At 49.7% G+C, this 16,573-nt stretch overlaps 1 long non-coding RNA gene across 3 annotated transcripts in view; it reads right to left on the bottom strand.

Annotated features, from left to right (window-relative positions):
* Positions 1-3,975: 3,975 nt before the first annotated feature.
* The window catches only part of LOC115348293, a 143,537-nt gene continuing 130,939 nt past the window's right edge, over positions 3,976-16,573 (bottom strand). For 2 of the 3 annotated variants that reach the window (XR_003925787.1, XR_003925788.1), the window contains exons 11-13: positions 13,843-14,055; positions 12,978-13,219; positions 3,976-7,570 (exon numbers count right to left, since the gene is read on the bottom strand). This is a non-coding gene — a long non-coding RNA (uncharacterized LOC115348293). Of the gene's footprint in view, positions 7,571-12,200; positions 12,427-12,977; positions 13,220-13,842; positions 14,056-16,573 lie in introns of all 3 variants that reach the window. The other variant, XR_003925789.1, reaches the window with a different exon arrangement.

The raw sequence follows: 16,573 nt of genomic DNA, 5'->3' as shown, positions 1-16,573 counted from the left end.
TGAAAAAAAAAAAAATTATTCCTAGCCTTTGCTGACACGGCCAACACTATGTCAGCAGCTGCAGCCCGCGTGCACCGGGACAAAAACGCAGCCAAAGAAAGCAGCAATGTCAAGCAAACCCAGTCTTCATTTCACTTTTCTACGTGGCTGATCATATTTGATTCTCTATTTAACTGGTGGCAGAAAGTTGCTGGAACAAAAAGCATTAGGGTTGGGTTCCGCCCCCCCCCCCCCCCCCCAGCTTTATTTATTTATTTTTTTTCCTTCTCCTTCTCTTAAAGGCTTTTCAGTGGATTCAGAGTTGGCCAACTGCTGCCTGCTCCCCTGGCTAACGCACGTTCAGGTTGCAAACAGCTCTTTGCTTCAGCAAGACCCAAGCTGCTGCTGCTGGGAAAAACACACCTAAACTCATTGCACTAATAAAAAATAGCAGGCAGAGGAGAGCAACAGCAGATAAATCCCCGTTTCGGCATGCAAAGAAGGACCCCTCGGCACAAACAGAGGCACTTGTTATTCACTCCTCATGATTTGTTATTTATTATCCCACTTCTTCCAAAATTGCAGGAATCTAATCAGAGCGCAGAAGCAACAGAGGGTAATTTCGGTGATCAGTCACATGCTACCTATAAGGAATAATAAACAGCTGGAGTGACCACTTGAGATGATCCATGGGCTAACGTTGGCTCGCACAAGCTGCTCGGTGACCACTTCTGCACAATGAATAGGATCTGAGGCTGAACACCCACTTAAGGCCATCGTTAACACCAAGCCTTTAGCGATCCCATCAATGCCTGTGGATTACTTTACATACTGGAGATATAAGCACGTGCATCTCGACTGGGGCCGAGGTTCATCATATGCCTGCCAGCATGTCGCTTAGGATGAGAAGAAAATGAGTAAATATAAAAGAACGTTTCCACACCCTAGAATGACAAAAAAAATTATTTTGAAGATAATGTTTCCTGGTCTAAGAATGAGGTAGACTACTACGTCACAAGGTGACGCTATTTAATTTTATTGCCTTGCTTCTGACCTCCTTATACAACCCAAGCTTCTCTCACGTCATTGCAAACCCACCCAGAGAAACCGGGAGGCGAGAAGAGCCCCATCGCACGACTGGGAAACAAAAGCAAAGCCCTGCCAGCAGAAGCGGCGAGAGGAGCGGCTAGACAAAGTCTGATCAATGCTGCTCTAAACTGCGCTCGAATGCTTGCGTGGGTCTCCACAGTCACTTATCCCCCCATGGGGAAGAGGCACAGACATCAGCTTCTGCCCATAATATGCTTCTATAAATAAGCGGTACTTAGTTACCAAGGAATAGGGGGCCAAGAGGTCTGTCCCCCCACTCCACTAATGTCTGTGTCTCCTCTAAGTGCCTATCTGGCTCTTGTCTTTGAGAACATATCGCATGGTTGCAGCTTCAGCTTAACTCTTCACGATGGCAATGCTTTGCACCCCTCCCCTCCCAAAAAAATACAGCATTACATTACCTTTACGTTACCTGCCAGGTGTGCTGTGGGTCTTCTTCCCCTTCTCTTTGGAGAAGCAAGGGGGATCACAGTTTTGGCAGAGCTGATGGACTGTATCTACATATAGATATCTATTTCCTCCTTTCAGCAGAAATTTTGCCAAACACTTCCACATGTTGCTTTTTTTTTTTTTTTAAAGCCTACCTACCTAGGCTGCTGTGTATCTGCTGCTTCCAGCTCACGGCATGACGCAGCGAATTTCAACAAATACATTATTATTTAATTCCTTAAGTGACATAGGAGGAGAACTGCTGAAAGAGCCCTGGAGCTTTCCTGTCTGGCCATCGTCCCCGCCACTGTGCCTGGCACCTGGCATTGCCTCAGCCGGTCCCTCAGGTGGCTGCTGATCCCCAGGCATCCCACCTGATAGCCCAGGCCGCCTTGGGATGCTCTCCCACAGTGCTGGCTCCGCGCTGGGCTATGTCCTGGTGCCTTCCAGGGCACCGTGGCTGAAGGGTTTACTGCTGTCTCAGGACCCAGAAGGTTTAGCTGCAGCTCTCTTCTAGTCCCGCCCGGGACCATCTTTGTCATCCTCAATGACCCTCTTGTCTTACACATCTGACCTCTGCAGAAGCTGCTTCAAAACCTGAGCAGGGCCTGATCCTTGCACCATTTACACCAATGCAGGAAGAGTGGGGAAACTCTGGCTTTGCCCCCCTTAGAAAGCTGGAAATAGCCTGTAACGTCTTGTCCACCAAGCCCTGCACCGAGTTAGGGTTTGCGTCACAAGCCTCGGGGAAACGCATGCCTCCCCTACTGATTTTCTGAGGTTGTCCTCCCGCCGCTCACATCCTGGGAGATGTCTCTGAAAAAACCCTTCTTGAAAAGGTTGGGACAACACAAGTCAGCAACACGGTGTTTGCCTAGGCATCGGGTGGGCGCACAATATCATAACCCATGACCAAAGAAGCTAGTGGAACTTGCTAGTGCCACCAACCCGAGGAAGCCCCCATGACCTCCTCCCCATGGGACCAGAGGGGCTTTCTTGGCTCCACAGGGTTCAACCTGCCACAAATTTATTGCAGGGGCTTCTCCTCTACGTGGTAAGCCAGCTCAGCTCTTTGGGTGTCCTCGGGGCAGCCCAGAGGCAGAAATTTGGGGGGAAGAAGGCTGGGACCCCATACGAGCTCCTGCAGACTGCTCACTCCTGTGTGTAGCACTGCTGTGCCAGCACAGGGCAAGCAGCAAAACTGCAGGGAACACATTTCACCTGAAAATAAAAGGCCACTTCCACCTCTAATTAACCTGAGGTACATTCACGGATAGAGTTAGGCTCTCGTTAGCCAAGCCACAGCAGAAATTCCCGCACCAGCTGTGTTGCAGCGTGATCTCCTACCGCAACTGGCATCCGGTGTGAAGGGCAGCAGGGTTGAGTGGGAAAGGCAGCTTTTTAGGCTTGGGTTAGAATATCATTTTATAAGGGGAAGAGTCCACCATGAGCCAGGAAATGGCAAAAAGGGAACGATTGGAAAAGCCACAGTTGAGGAAACAGCTCTCCCTTTGCTCCTGCGGGCAGGAGGGCGTCCATCAGAGGCTGACCCATGGCAGTGAGCAACGTGCCCTCCCGAGAGGTGGCAGCTGGGACGGACCCTTCGCCTTATCTCCTTGCAGAGGGGCAACCTGTCCCTGATGTGAAGTGGGCAGGAAGGAATAAAGAGGCTTTGAGCAGAGCCTTTATGGCGGCCAGGGTCGAGAACAAACACGCATCTTGCAAAAGCGCCTTCTCTCATGAGTGAGACTGGGCTGTCCGTCTTCCTTTTTTAAGAAGGGATATTAAAAGCAGTGTGAGCTTATGGATGGGAAAGGATACCTGATGATCCACTGTTACTTACACCACTAATGAACAGCTGAAGAAAACAACATCACATTATCGCCTTGCTTGAAAAATATCATCACAATTCAGAAACTTGCAGCTGACTGAAGTAGTTCTGTAATGAGCTGAAATCTCTGCCGTATGAGGATTTTTTCAGCTGCAACGCCTTCCCACTTGGGGTTAGCCCCAGGCTTCTTGTTCTTCCCTTTTTCTGGGGAGAAACTATTATTCTGCCATTTCTGGGTGGCCTAAAGGAGTTCTCCTCTCCTGGATGCACACCTTGAGATAACGTCTTGGCTATCTCCTGTGGTACCGTTATCTCCTGTTAGATCACATGGAGACACTTCAGACTAAAAAGATGCAGCAAATTCAGGCACCAACCCAGTAATTAACAAAACCTATAGCCATTGCAGGGGAAAGCAGGTCAGCTATCCTAACACAAGATATGCAACCCAGCATCATCCCGAGGTCTTGGATAAAGGTCCTACAACACAGCGGGCAATACTGTCGGACCAACCTCTAGATTTGGGGATGTTTCTAATGAACTTTCAAAAGGAAATGGTTAAAAATGGCAAGTTTTCTGCTCCAGAAGGACTGAAACACCCAGCCTTCACCATTGCATCAGCTAAAGGAAAGAAATGCAGAAAGAAAGTTAATCAGGTTTAGATCAAAGAAAAAAAACCCCAAACAAACCAGCAAGCAATCTCACCCAAACCCGTACACGTGAAGAGTTTGCCATGACTCCTTCCCCCCACTCTTTTTTCACTTTCATCCTCCTGACCTTCTCTGTTCGAGCCAGGAGGGAATAGGAAAGTTTGAAGAAAGCTATTCCTGGGTTATTTTTAGCAGAGCCAGAAGAAAAGTGACTGGAAATAATCCATGAAAGCAAGCTTTCACCTTGATTTTCAGACTCTGGAGATTTCGATAGCCTTGATAACAATCGCAACTTTACCAAAGGCATATAAAATGCTGAGTGATACCAGGAGCATAAATTGAGCTCTTCCTTTCTTCTTGCTTCACATTAAAAACCCAGTGAACTGTCAATGGAGACTAAGGGAAACACTTTCCCCCATGAGCCAGTGAATTGGTGGCCACACAACAGCAGGGAGACCCAGGCTTGGTTGCATTTCAGCACACCGGGCACTTATTGCAGCTAGCAAGAAAATTCCACATTACAATCAAACACATTCAAAATACATGCCGATTCTGGAAGATGCTAGTGCCTTGTGGAAGGGGTCACTCTTTCCCAAGCAGGATTAAGAACAGCTCCTCTGGAAATAGCCATTCCCACCCCACGTAATTTGAAGAGAAAAACATTGCAAATGTATTGCAAAACAAACAAACAAAAAACCCCATAACAACATCAGGAGGAGAAGTCCTCCCTCCTGAGTTATTAAAACCCACTGAGTCCTTTCCGTCCTCCAAAGGAGGGCCAAACTGCTTGAGAAGAGGTTTGTAAAGAGATACCTGGCACTGACTACATAAGGACCTCCATGCTTCCCTGTCTGCTACGACCCACGAGCACCAGTGCAAGCAATCACTGATGGGACACAAGCCTCAGCTGCATGCTTTAGAGACCAAAGGAATTAATTAGGGAAGCTGCACTCCCAAGGTGCTGATAATAAGAACAAAATGAGGGCTGATCCCATTAAGTCAATATCTTCCCTGTTGGTTGCTGCCATCTGATGTCTCCCTCTTCCCCGTCGCTCCCCGCTGCGTGTTCTCATCCCTCTTCTTGTGCTGCCTGTAAGCTGTTACGGTCCCTGAGGAAGGCAGGAAGATGTGGGGGACCGCAACGTTATGGTCCAGGCTGTGCTGGGAGGTTGCCTGCTCTGCTGGGCGTTAATGCACGGTGCATAGCGCAGCTCTGCTGCGTGCTAGACGCCATGGAGCAGACCTCTGAAGCTTTTCCCAGCTGAGGCATGCTCGCGGGCTGCACCCCGACCGGCTCACAAGCAAGTCATCGTGCTGCTGGCTTCATTTTACTGCTCAGGCTTCCCCAAGCCACTACAGATTTAAACCCACTTTATTTCTGCTGATCCGTTTTAAAGTGACCACAGCAATGAGACTGATTCACTGGCTGGGTTTTTAAAAATCTATCGCTTCCCCATGCTTTTTCCCCCATCAGCTTTTCCTCTGCTACCAAACACCTCCTTTTCCCTCTGTGGCCAGGGCTGCTAAGAGCATTTCTTCTCAGGACAGCCCTCCCTAGGCTCTCACCCAGCTCAGAGGTAGCAAAACCCCCCCAGCCCTCTGCTGACCCTGACCCAGCCTGGTATATCCCCATCTCCTCCCGGTTTCGCCCTTGCCCTGTGCGCCGGGGCATCGGGTATAGCCACTGTGTTTTGGCTCCTGGCTGGTTATCCTCAGCATTGGGAGAGGCAGGATGAGTCCCCGGCATGGCGGGTGCTGATGGAGCATTGTCCTGGTCGTGGCAATTCTGTCTTTGTGGACTGGAGGGAGCCCAGCCCTTTGGGGAAACCAGTGCAGACTGGCTTGCATCCACTATAGTCAGCCCTGCCACTGCCTAGAGAGGACTCGACCACATTTGGCTGGGCTCCCCTGAGCCTCATGTTATGGCCCAGAGGCCCTCAGAGATAATTTTTGCTAGCTGGTGGCTTTTATTTGCAATCTGCATCAGCCTGACACCAAGAAGCCACGCCGTGCACCCCCACTGCTGGAAAACTGTCCTGGAGCGAAGCAGCCAAGCCAGCTGTGTTGAGCGTGCAGCGTTATTTCCAGCAGACCCTGGCATGAACCATGCCGTCAGCCTCTCCTCGCGGTGGAAAATAGCTGCTCTGGACCACAACGAAGGCCCTTGGTAGGGTACAGTGGCTGCAAACCTCTCCCTTTCCATCAGCCTGGGGAGAAGGAGTTTTCCTCCCGGTCATCCTCCTGAGTCAAGGACATCTTTCAAAGGCAGCTTTGCTTCCTCGACACCCGGGCAGCCCCGTAAGCACGTGCATGCGTCGGTCCGGCTCGTTTGTTTTTCATTAAGCGCCGCTAATTTGACGTGATGCTGCTTGGAGGCAGCACGGGCAGGAGCGGAGGTGAGCAAGCAGGCGCTGCTTTGCTCTGCGTTACAGGGACGAATTAATTGCAGCCTCTGAGGATGACGTGGGGCAATGCCGGGGAGAGAGAGGGTGGCATTGATAAATGACCCTCACCCACTGACCCACCGCAGGCTCGCATGGGGAGAGCTATCGATCGGTGATGGCTATTTGGATCCCCCCCCCCCCGCCCCACATTATTCAGACTTTCTTAGACCGAAGAATACAAGCCAGGGGTTATTGATCCCTTGTAACCGATAAGCTACTCACTCATGTTGTTTTAATCAGCATCAGGGGCATTTGATGAAGGCCGCAGATGGGAGGAGGAGGATGGTGCATAGCTACCTGGCCCATAGGTCCAGTCCAGAAAGGAGCCTACCCCCCAGCACCCACTTTTGGGCCAGAGCTGGAGCTCCCCAGGGAGCCACAAACCATATCACGCCGCTCCCTCCACCCCCGACCAGGAGCAGCCAGGGCAACTGCAACCAGCAAGTAGAGAGGCATTAAAAAAATCCCACTTTGCTGAGTTTTAAAACATTTTCCCGGATCGAAGAGGCACTGGTAAGTGTTGTCATGGCAGGAGATATTTATTGCTGTCTCAGGAAATGTTTCATTATTCTTTGGTAAGTGGTGGCTGTGAATTTCAACCTGTCTGCCCGGCCATAAAGTGGACCATTGGGCAGATTATTTCCGGCAGCCAGGCTCCGCTGAGGAATGAAGCGTCACCTCCCAGGTCTGAGGACTATTGCGTCTGCAAAAGTCTGCTCGGGCTTTGCTTGCCCCTGCTCTGCGGCAGGGAAGGAGACCCAGATCCCACGTACCCCGTGGGGAGAGGACGGGTAGCCAGGCAGGCTGCAGAGTTGCTCCCGATGTATTTGCAATAGAGGGAAAACACCATGAATGCCTTCACCGTGCTCTTTAAATACTCACAGTAAAAATAATAATTGAATTTAATTCCACGCTTGGCCAAAGGAAGCCATTTCAGAGATGGCGTTTGGGAGCGCGCCGGTCTGCTCAGAAGCCTCCGAAATAAGCTCAGCAGGTCTGGACGGAGGTGGGAAAGGCAGAAAGCCGAAGCCACGAGGTGGATGGGACCATCGGTTCCTGCCAGTGGCACAGGGCAGGTCCTAGCGAGCCGCCATCAAAGCTCCTTTTGTTTGCCAAATCACGCAGCCCCTCTGCAACGAGATGGGGAGAAACAACCATTTCATCACACACGGCATCACTCTTTTTTTTCTGTGAAAATATCTAACCACTTTCTGAGTCTATGTAAGCTTTCAGCACCTATAATTTGCCATGGCGGCAAGTCCTACTTTTTAACCCGGTGCTGGGTAAAGAGTTTGCCTTTGCCTCTTGGAACCTCTCTAGATGTTCCCTACTCCTGATACCAAGTGTTCCTCAAACTGCACAATCATTGCTGATTAATTCTTCAGCTCTATGATACAAATGATTTCATATCTAGCCCTTCATTTATCAATCCTTGCCTTCAGTGGATAATTTTCTAGGCTTCTTCCCATCCATTTTTTTTTGTGATGGGAAAACTAGAACTACTCACAAATTATTCAAGGTGGGATATACCAGACATTCATTAAGCAGCACAGTAACATTCCCCATTTCACTCTCCCTTACCTCCCTGTAATTCCTATCATTATATTTGTTTTTTGGACTACGATGGAGCATGAAGTGTCATTTTGATAGATATTTCTAGCATAACTCTCAGATCTCCTTCCTGAGCAGTAATAGCCAGTCCAGAGCCCATCACTGTATGTGTAAAGTTAGAATGATTTTTCCCCTGTGCATTGTTTTTCATTTAGCAGCCCTGAATTTCATCTGCCGTTTTATTATCCACTCACTAAGTATCATAAGGTCCTTTTCCCATTCTTGGAGGTTGGCTGTATTTTAATCTTTCTGGTATTAACTCAGCATTGCCAGAAAATGCTGTTATTTCATTTTTTTCCCCAGACCCGCTTGGACACCCCAAATTCAGGGAGTTGCAGCCGGATTGATGCACGATGAAATGCACATCGATCCTATATCATCAGCAAGGGCATAAGCATCTTCTCAAGGCAGCATCCTCCACAGGGGAGCAGGGTGCAGGTGGGAAAGTCACATCTACCACCATGCATACTGGCTTTATAGATAAGAAGGCTGTTGAATTTTAGCGTAGCTAACGTAAGCTGAAATGAGAAAAAGCCTCTCTAAAATGAGTAGTCTTTTCCATTGCTTGTAAATTCTTCTCTGGAGTTGTAACTATGGTATTTACTGGCTCCTCTGTGAAAGTGGGTGCTTTCAGACCCTGAGGAAAACAAGAGGGTTTTAGTTTCCTACCCCAAAGGGAGAGAGTCATCAGGGTAAATCGAATGCAGCTGGGAGAAAACAGAGAGTCAGAATTTAAATGGTTTCTCAGCATGGAGGTGCTGGGGCTTTATAGTTGCTGTTTGAGTGTCTGGCTCCGTAAGCTGGGTCTATGTCATCCAAAATCATGTTCGGTTGGGTTTTTTAAAATATACCCGGTGGCAATGAATTCTTTAAAGTGTCAGCCCTCAGCAGGAAAAGGCTCTTCCTGCCAGCACATCTGGAATAAGCATTCCAGATGTGCTCCAGCCAGTACCCAGCCCGCCTGACAAGGGCTCCCGGTCTGCATGCGAATCCTGGCTCTTGCTGTAGGTACGGACAGAGAAAGGTCCTTTCTGCCCAGTGACGGAGCATGCCACCAGCATGCCCCAGCAGGAACAGAGCACAGTAGGGACTGCGTGGCAGGGCAAATGCAAAATGATGCACCAAAGGCTCTGCCTTTGCTTACTGACCTGCCAAGCTCTCCAGTTCCCTAGTTTTCAGACAGCTGTTTTCTAAACCATTTTAGCCAATGGGCCACGGACACCTTGCAAAAATACACATTAAAATGAGCCATGGACACTCCATTAGCCATTCCTCAAAGCCAGGTGGTAGAAAATAGTTTATTAACTGCTAAAGAATGGTTTCCCTCTATAATGAACCTTTCTCCAGTATTGAAGAAAAGCCATGTCTTACTTTCCTTTTGCAATAAATGGCTGCTTTAGAGTTTAATTAACGTCTCCCTGCTCTTCTTTTGTGGCAGTGTCACCCTGACCATGAGACAAACTCTGTTTGTTCCTTTATCTGGGAGAGCGCTGACCTGTCAGATAGACGGCTCTGACTAATTTGCTGGGGCTTTTCTCTTCCCACTTTGCATATTCCAGGGAGGGAAGCAGTAATAACAGAAAGCAATGGTCTTTGATACCTCCAGCCCTGGGACTGAGAAGAAGCACCTACCTAAATACAACATGGACCATGCCACGGGGCTGGGAACAGGGACCCATTTCATAGACCCACCAGGAGCTGGGTCAGGCCCTCTGCCTGCTTCTTTGCTTCCTTGGGCTTGAAAACAAACCTAGAGGAAACAACTTTTGCCCTTCCAGGAGTTGAGGATTTTGTATTTTCAGCGGTGCGTGTCTCTCCCTGTGTGTGTGTGTGTGTATATATAGCTCAAAATCAATAAGAGTGAGATTAGGTCACTGTATTACTGAGAAACATGTTCCTGATAGCATATAAAACCAACCAGCTCCTGCTCCTTTTTGTTTGCTGTTGTGCTCTAGGACCAGCCACATGTGCCGAGACAGTAGCACAGCCTGGAGAAAGCAAGGCTTGTTCTCTTCTGCTCTTATAAAAAGGATGCAGAGCCTGAATTTGGGCCAAGTCAACAGGGACCATCACAAGCTTCTGCTTTGGCTTTTCAGCTAAGCTTACAGCCCCAGGAGCCATCAGACAGCAGAAGATGGAAGCAGTAGCTCCCACCTTGAGGTCCTCCATCAGGAGGGAGGTAAAAGCCTATGAGTACCACCTGGAGAGATGGGTGACCTTTCCATGCAATGCCTGGGCCCCTTCTCAGGAAAAGATGGTGGATTTGGTGTAGCTTTGGGGTCTTAGCAGTAGCTAGTGCCTCTGAGCTGAGGCCCATTTATCCCAAGTGGGTCTTTAAGTAAAGATGTCCCAGGGCCAGCGTTGTTATACAATAGACACATGCTGGACTGCAGCTTCTGAATGGTGCCGGTTAATTAATTGTGCCAGGCTGACAGCAGTGAGGGGGTTTTGTGCGCTGAAGCTTTCAGACACCAATGCAGTAATGGTCTCCAGCGTGCAGACAGTCTCGGGGGACTTGTCCTTCCTACCCAAACAAAATTAATTAATGGTGGCAATAAATAAACCAATCCAGGCGAATGAGAGCATCTGAGCCGCTCCGAGGAGGCTGCTGCAGGCGTACAGTGGGAAGCAGCTCGCATGGGAGCGGGACTGATGTTGGGGTGATGGACACCCAGTCGCCAAACACCTGCAAATGTGGATGGCAGCAGAGGAGCGAGGCATCCTGGAAAGCAGCTCTGGCCACGCAGCAGGGTTGGGCAACACCAGCACCGAGGTGGTACCACCCGTGAGCATCTCAGGACCTCCTCCCCGTGCTGCTTGCATGGAAGGCAGCTAGCTGAGATACGCAACTGCAATTTTCAGTGGATGAACCGCTCTACCACTCTATTGGTTTGGGCTGAAATTTTAGCTGGCAGTACCCATGGGTCGGAGGGAGACCGCTGGAGTTACTGACTGCACAGCATCCAGTCGGTGCCAGCTGCGATGGGTGGGAAAGGGGTTTTTTTGGCTGTTCTGCCTGGTTATCCAGCAGCATGTGCCCTCTGTAATTTTTACCTGGGGAGGAGAGCTGGTTAGATAAGTTTTCTTGGGGATACGACAGAAGAAAAAAATAGGGAAAGGAAAGCTTCTTGTAGTGCCTGTCTGATGAAGGAATAAACCTGTTAAAGGGAAGGGAGAGCTAACTCTCACTTTTTTGATACACCGGGTGAAACCAGGCTGCAGTACCAGAGCCAGCACAGAGCCATCCCAGGGAAAGGACAGCAGCTGTGGCTGACCATTTATCCCCCTCTTTTATGCTCAGCACAAGCTTTGCCACCACATGTGGGCTGAACTCGAAGGACTCTCTCCTCCGCAGACACGGTCCTGTTTGGTCTGCCCCAGCCCTGCCTTACGTACCCAGGTAAAAGCAGGTCCCTTTAATCCAACCGGTTTATCCCACCTCTACACCCCTGGAGGCATAAATAAAAACACCATCCGTGGTTGCTACCGATCAAATTAATCCACCCCAGGCAAGCCCCTGCATGCTTATGGGATTGATAAACAGGACCTTGCACACCCCTGTGCTTGTCCCATCCCTGCTCTCCCTCTCTGCCAGGGCTGCAGGGTCCTGCCCGGGCACGAGGTGCCGGCACAGCCAGGTTAGCAGCCGCTATCTCCTCGGATCCCTACCCAGAGGTCTAATCACCGGCCTCTTGTAACTCAGGCAGTTCTTAGGCACTCCTAATTGGCACGTGACAAAGTGCCTGCCACATGTTGGTCAATACCAATTAGCATACTTATTAAATGCCCGTATTTGTTGGCGGCAGTTATCTAATTACCTCACAAGTGCATCAGGGAGAGGCCCTGCAAAGGGTGCCGCGGCCAAGAAGAAGCTTCTTCAGGTGGTTTGTGTGCAAACCCTGCGAGGCATTAAACCCTGCGAGGCATTAAACCCTGCCGAGCGGCAGGCTGCAGCAGGAGCCAGGAAAAGGGGCTGCACAAACCTACATGGTGTGGCTCACGCTGGGCTTGGGACCTGCATATTCAAGGGGCTGAGCACCCGACAAACCTCCCTGTGCTGTGCAGGGAGAGTTAATGAGGAGACACCATCTGCAAAGCCCCATTTCCACCCAGCCTCACGGGATGTCCCCAAAAGGGGCTCTCACCTACCCTCGGTCCCCCACACGTCTCCGCAGCCTTGCTCTGGGTCTCCGGTTGAGCATCGTCACCTCCTCTAGGTCAAATCACGCTGTTCCCCGTGCAGGACCCATCGAGAAATACAGGTGTGCTTGCTAAGCACACAGCCCGAGCAGCTTCCAGCTCCCACAGCCCGCCACTTCCAGGGTAACACGACTCAGTCAGACATTTGGGTTTTTCCTTCTGCAGAATTAATTACCTGGGAGCCAGGGAACAGGAGTAACACGAGAGCCTGAGACACCTGAAATTACATTTACCAGGCTACACGAGGCTGCTGCTTTTTATTTCTTTCCCTCTTTTTTTTGCATATCATACCACAGGCTGAGCCTAGCCGGTGGGTACTGCTGTTATCAGACAGCGGGCAGAGTGGAGAGTTGATATGATGTTCATGCCCGGGAACCAAAACAGACCCTACGCACAGTTTTAATTTAATACTTGTGAAAAATCTCCAATTCTGACCTTTTTTTTTTTTTTTCTCCTTGGAATTGGTAGAGCAGAGTGTGGCTGGGGGAAGTTTCTCTGCCTTTTACATCAGGGCTGGCATGGAAGGACTCTTCCCTCTGCAAGGGAGAAGGGGACTCTTCTGGGTGATAGAGAAGATGCCATTTTTGCGTTTTCACATGGGAAAATGAGCAAGAACAGAAGGTGCTGGGTGCTACAACAGACCCAAACCAGAGCAGATTAAGGGGCTGGGGGAAGAGCAAGCAAAAGCCATGGTCCTGTTGCAAGCCTTCAAGCAGCTCTACTCACCATTTTGCCTTTCCTGTCCAGCCTTGACATTTTTTTCTTCCACTTTTCTTAAGCTTCTCCATCCCCTGAAGAGCTGAGAAGCAGCATCAGTCCCTCCAGCACGCTCCTTGCTCTGGCAGGCTACTCTGCTGTAGCTTGGGCTGGCCCAGGATGGATGAAGCACATCTAAGTCTTCCTTACTGTTGAGCCTACTACATATCAAATGCAAGCAGCGCACCAAGTAACTAATCTTTCATGCGTGCCTATTAAGCAAAAATTAAAAGAAAATTACATGGGGAAGTCAGCAGCAAGTAGGAGGGGACGTGTTGTAATTATATGACTATTAATTGGCGTAGAGTTCCAGTTTAATGCTCTCTGGCCCATTCTGATATTTCCTAGGGAAATTTTCTCTCTATTAGTTTTGGATGAGAACTGGGATTCTCTCTGGAAGCTCTGAATCTGCCCAGAGAGGTGACTTTCAACTTCAGTCCCCCAGCAGGTTTTTGTTTTCATGCACTGACAAACAAAAAGAAGGGGTTGCTTTTAACGTGGTTTTCATCCACCCGAGGTGGAGGATGGGGAGAGCCAAGTTTTACTATTAGATGATGATAACCAAGCGATGATCCTTTTAAGGTTCAGCCCACATGGAAGTATTCGCTCCAAATGCAAAATTCAGGAATAGAAAACTCAAGAGATTGTTCCCAAATATCCCCTACAGCTTCTGCCAACCTTGGAAATTCTCTAGTGGAAGGTGGGAACCTCCTACCCAAGGGGCTGTTCATCAAAACCTGACAATTAAACAGAACCAAAACGTTTTGAGCAGCAAACATCCATCAAACCCCATGGAGGATTTAAAGGAATGATGTGCAGTTTCTTGCCAACTCACCTGGCAAGGAACCAGGCAACCCAGACGCCTGGTCCACGATGCTCCTGCCATGCAGGATACAGCTCTGCCATAGAGGAGGGGGAAGCTGCAGGCGCTTACTCTTAAACCAAGGTACATGGGTATTCACAGGTCTATACCATAAGGTAGGAAGCACGGCCTTTCCTTCCAAGGAGTCCCACGGGCAGCTGGGAGACACTGGACCAAATGGCAAATCTGCTGTGCTATTACAATTTGGGTGGGGAGTTGGAGAAAAGGAAAGGTTTTAGATTTTTCTTTGCTAAAACAAGATATTTCCATGGATAAATCAAAGTGCTCTCAGTTTTGCATTCAGATGAGATTGATAATTTCCTTTGAAAGTCAGAGGTTTCCTTCCAGAGGGAAAGCCAGGCCTGCCCCGCTCCAGCAGATACAAACACCCTCCAAGCTGCTCTTGACAGGACTCCGGCAGGAACTGATTTTGCTAAGAGACATAAAGATTTACCTTTAGGCTACAGACCTATCTCCTTTCTTTCCCAAGCAGGAGAAAAGCACTCACTAAAGTGAGGTTGAGGGGAAGGGAAGAGGGATTTTATTATTCAGTCCCCAGCTTGAAAGCTCAGAGCAAGGAATTCTCCCTTCATGCCATGGCTCTCCATGTACAGGATTAATGTGGAACTACATGCCTTTTGGAAAGAAAGGTTTCCACTATGGCCAATTTTCAAGAATTTCAAACCCATAAGATTTAAAAAAAGAAAAAATAAATAAATTTGGTTTTCTCTCTGTATGTCCCTCCCATTTCCAAACCTGTTAGAGCAAGCTTGTCTGTGCTAGAACAAGGACTAGAAAGCTTCTCAGTGACCTGGCTCCAGGGGCATGAAAAAAATGAGGATCTTATGAAACTTTAGAGAAAATCCCAAGCTATGGAGGCTCAGCACGCTGCCCTGGAAAAGCCTTTTCTTTGCCATGCACATCTAACCCAGAGGAGACATTCCCATAGCAAAAGAACTTCAACATGAGGTCACTAAACCCACTTACTAAGGAAAGAAATAGCTTTTAAAATTTTTTTAATCCACACCTACGTTTACTAGTTGCTGGTTCTGTACGGTTTTGTACCTCAGCAAGAGCTACCGCCTCAGGAGAACATCCCTGTGTGCTGAGGATGGGGATCAGCACCGGGAGCCGAGACTGGTCCCACCATCAGCGGTCCCAACAGCTCCCGCCTGCTGCCAACAGCTGTATTCACCCAGGACGGGGATTTGCCGACGGACTCGGAGCCTGCCAGCTCTGCTCTGCACTGAAGACACCCGGCGTCCTCCATCTCCGAAGATGCGCCAGCATCTGCTGCCGAACAGACGGCGGGAGCGGAGGAAGATGTGATGGGAGGGTGAGCGGGGGAATACAGCAAGAGTACAGACTTTGAGTGGAAAAAGGCCACAGGGCTCCCCATGCAGGGAAAAAAGCCCCTCCCCGGGCAGCTGGGGCTGACTCAGAGCCCCCTTCGCTCCATCAGAAGTGACACGGTAGCACTGCCACCGCTTTAATCAACTGGGCAGCTGCTGAGCTGGAAGAGAGTCCATGTAAAATCAATGTGCCGTTAGAGAAACCACCCAGGGCTGCCAGTCAATACACTGAAAAGACACTGCTGCCTGCGACAACCCAAACCAGCAACCTGCTGCTATTGACAGAAGTGGCAGGCTTTAAAAAACAGCATCCTGTTCTTCCCTCCTCCCCATCCTGAGTAAATTAACCCCAAATCTCTTTGTTTACCCTCGCCCCTAATAAGCTCTTGTGGCTCACAGAAATGGTATTCCAGGCTCTTCCCTGAGCAGGCAAGAGCCTTTGTTCCCTTTCGTCCTGGGAAATGGAAGGGTTTAAATAATCTCAGAATGCCAGAAAGCAATTTATTTTGACCTAGACTGTTTCTGCAATGTCATCTCTTGGCTTCAGCATGGGGGAAGCTTTGTTAGCTGGTGTTTACGCAACACAGCCGCGCTCAGATGGGGCTGCATGTCCTGGGCGCTGAACAGCCAGTCCCTGTGGCACTGGGAGCAGCCCGAAGCGGCTTGACCCTGGATAAGGGACAAGGCTATGGCACGTGGCTGCTTGGTGCCCAAGTGACACCCTCGAAACGTCTCAGCTGCAAGAGAGCTGGACACACCGGTCAGGAGCGTGGGGTTGCTCCAGGTATGGTGCACCTCAAGTCCCCGATGCAGACGCGGAAGAGACTCAGGAGGGAACCCTGTCCTGTCCCCCTTATCCCAAGGCAGCACCAGCTCTGGCCCAAAGATCCAGAAGGAGCATTTGGTCCTTCCCCCCTCCCCAGGAAGAAGAGCTTTGCAGTGATGGATTCTCACTGCTCTTCCTTCCTGTTCCTAAGCCCTTGGGTAAGCTCAGGCCTTTGCCTTCAAGATGTTTTTGGCAGCCTCCAGCCTGGAAACTTTCTTTAGAAAGGAAAAGCGAAAGCAGAGAACATCACATAGCCATGCAGCTAATAGCAGGAAACAACACCAGATGCTGCAAGACTCTCTCAAGAACAGCAAGAGCTGGCAGCACAGTGCTCAGCAGACAAGAGCGTGTGTCCCTTCCAGCTCCCCCATTCTGGCTCCATCACCCACTAGAAATAACCTACCAAGACAGCACGGACCAGGGTGCAAACACACTGAGCTACCCGAGACCCGGGAGCAGTATTGCTGCAAACTGGGCCAGGAGCACGGCCCCACCAAAAAGCAGCAGTCAATGGTGTGAGCCCCCT

The sequence above is a fragment of the Aquila chrysaetos genome, chromosome 11 (genome assembly GCF_900496995.4).
Source record: "Aquila chrysaetos chrysaetos chromosome 11, bAquChr1.4, whole genome shotgun sequence".
Taxonomy (NCBI): domain Eukaryota; kingdom Metazoa; phylum Chordata; class Aves; order Accipitriformes; family Accipitridae; genus Aquila; species Aquila chrysaetos.
The sequence above is the reverse complement of the archived record's forward strand: the minus strand, read 5'-3'. Positions and strand labels throughout refer to the sequence as shown.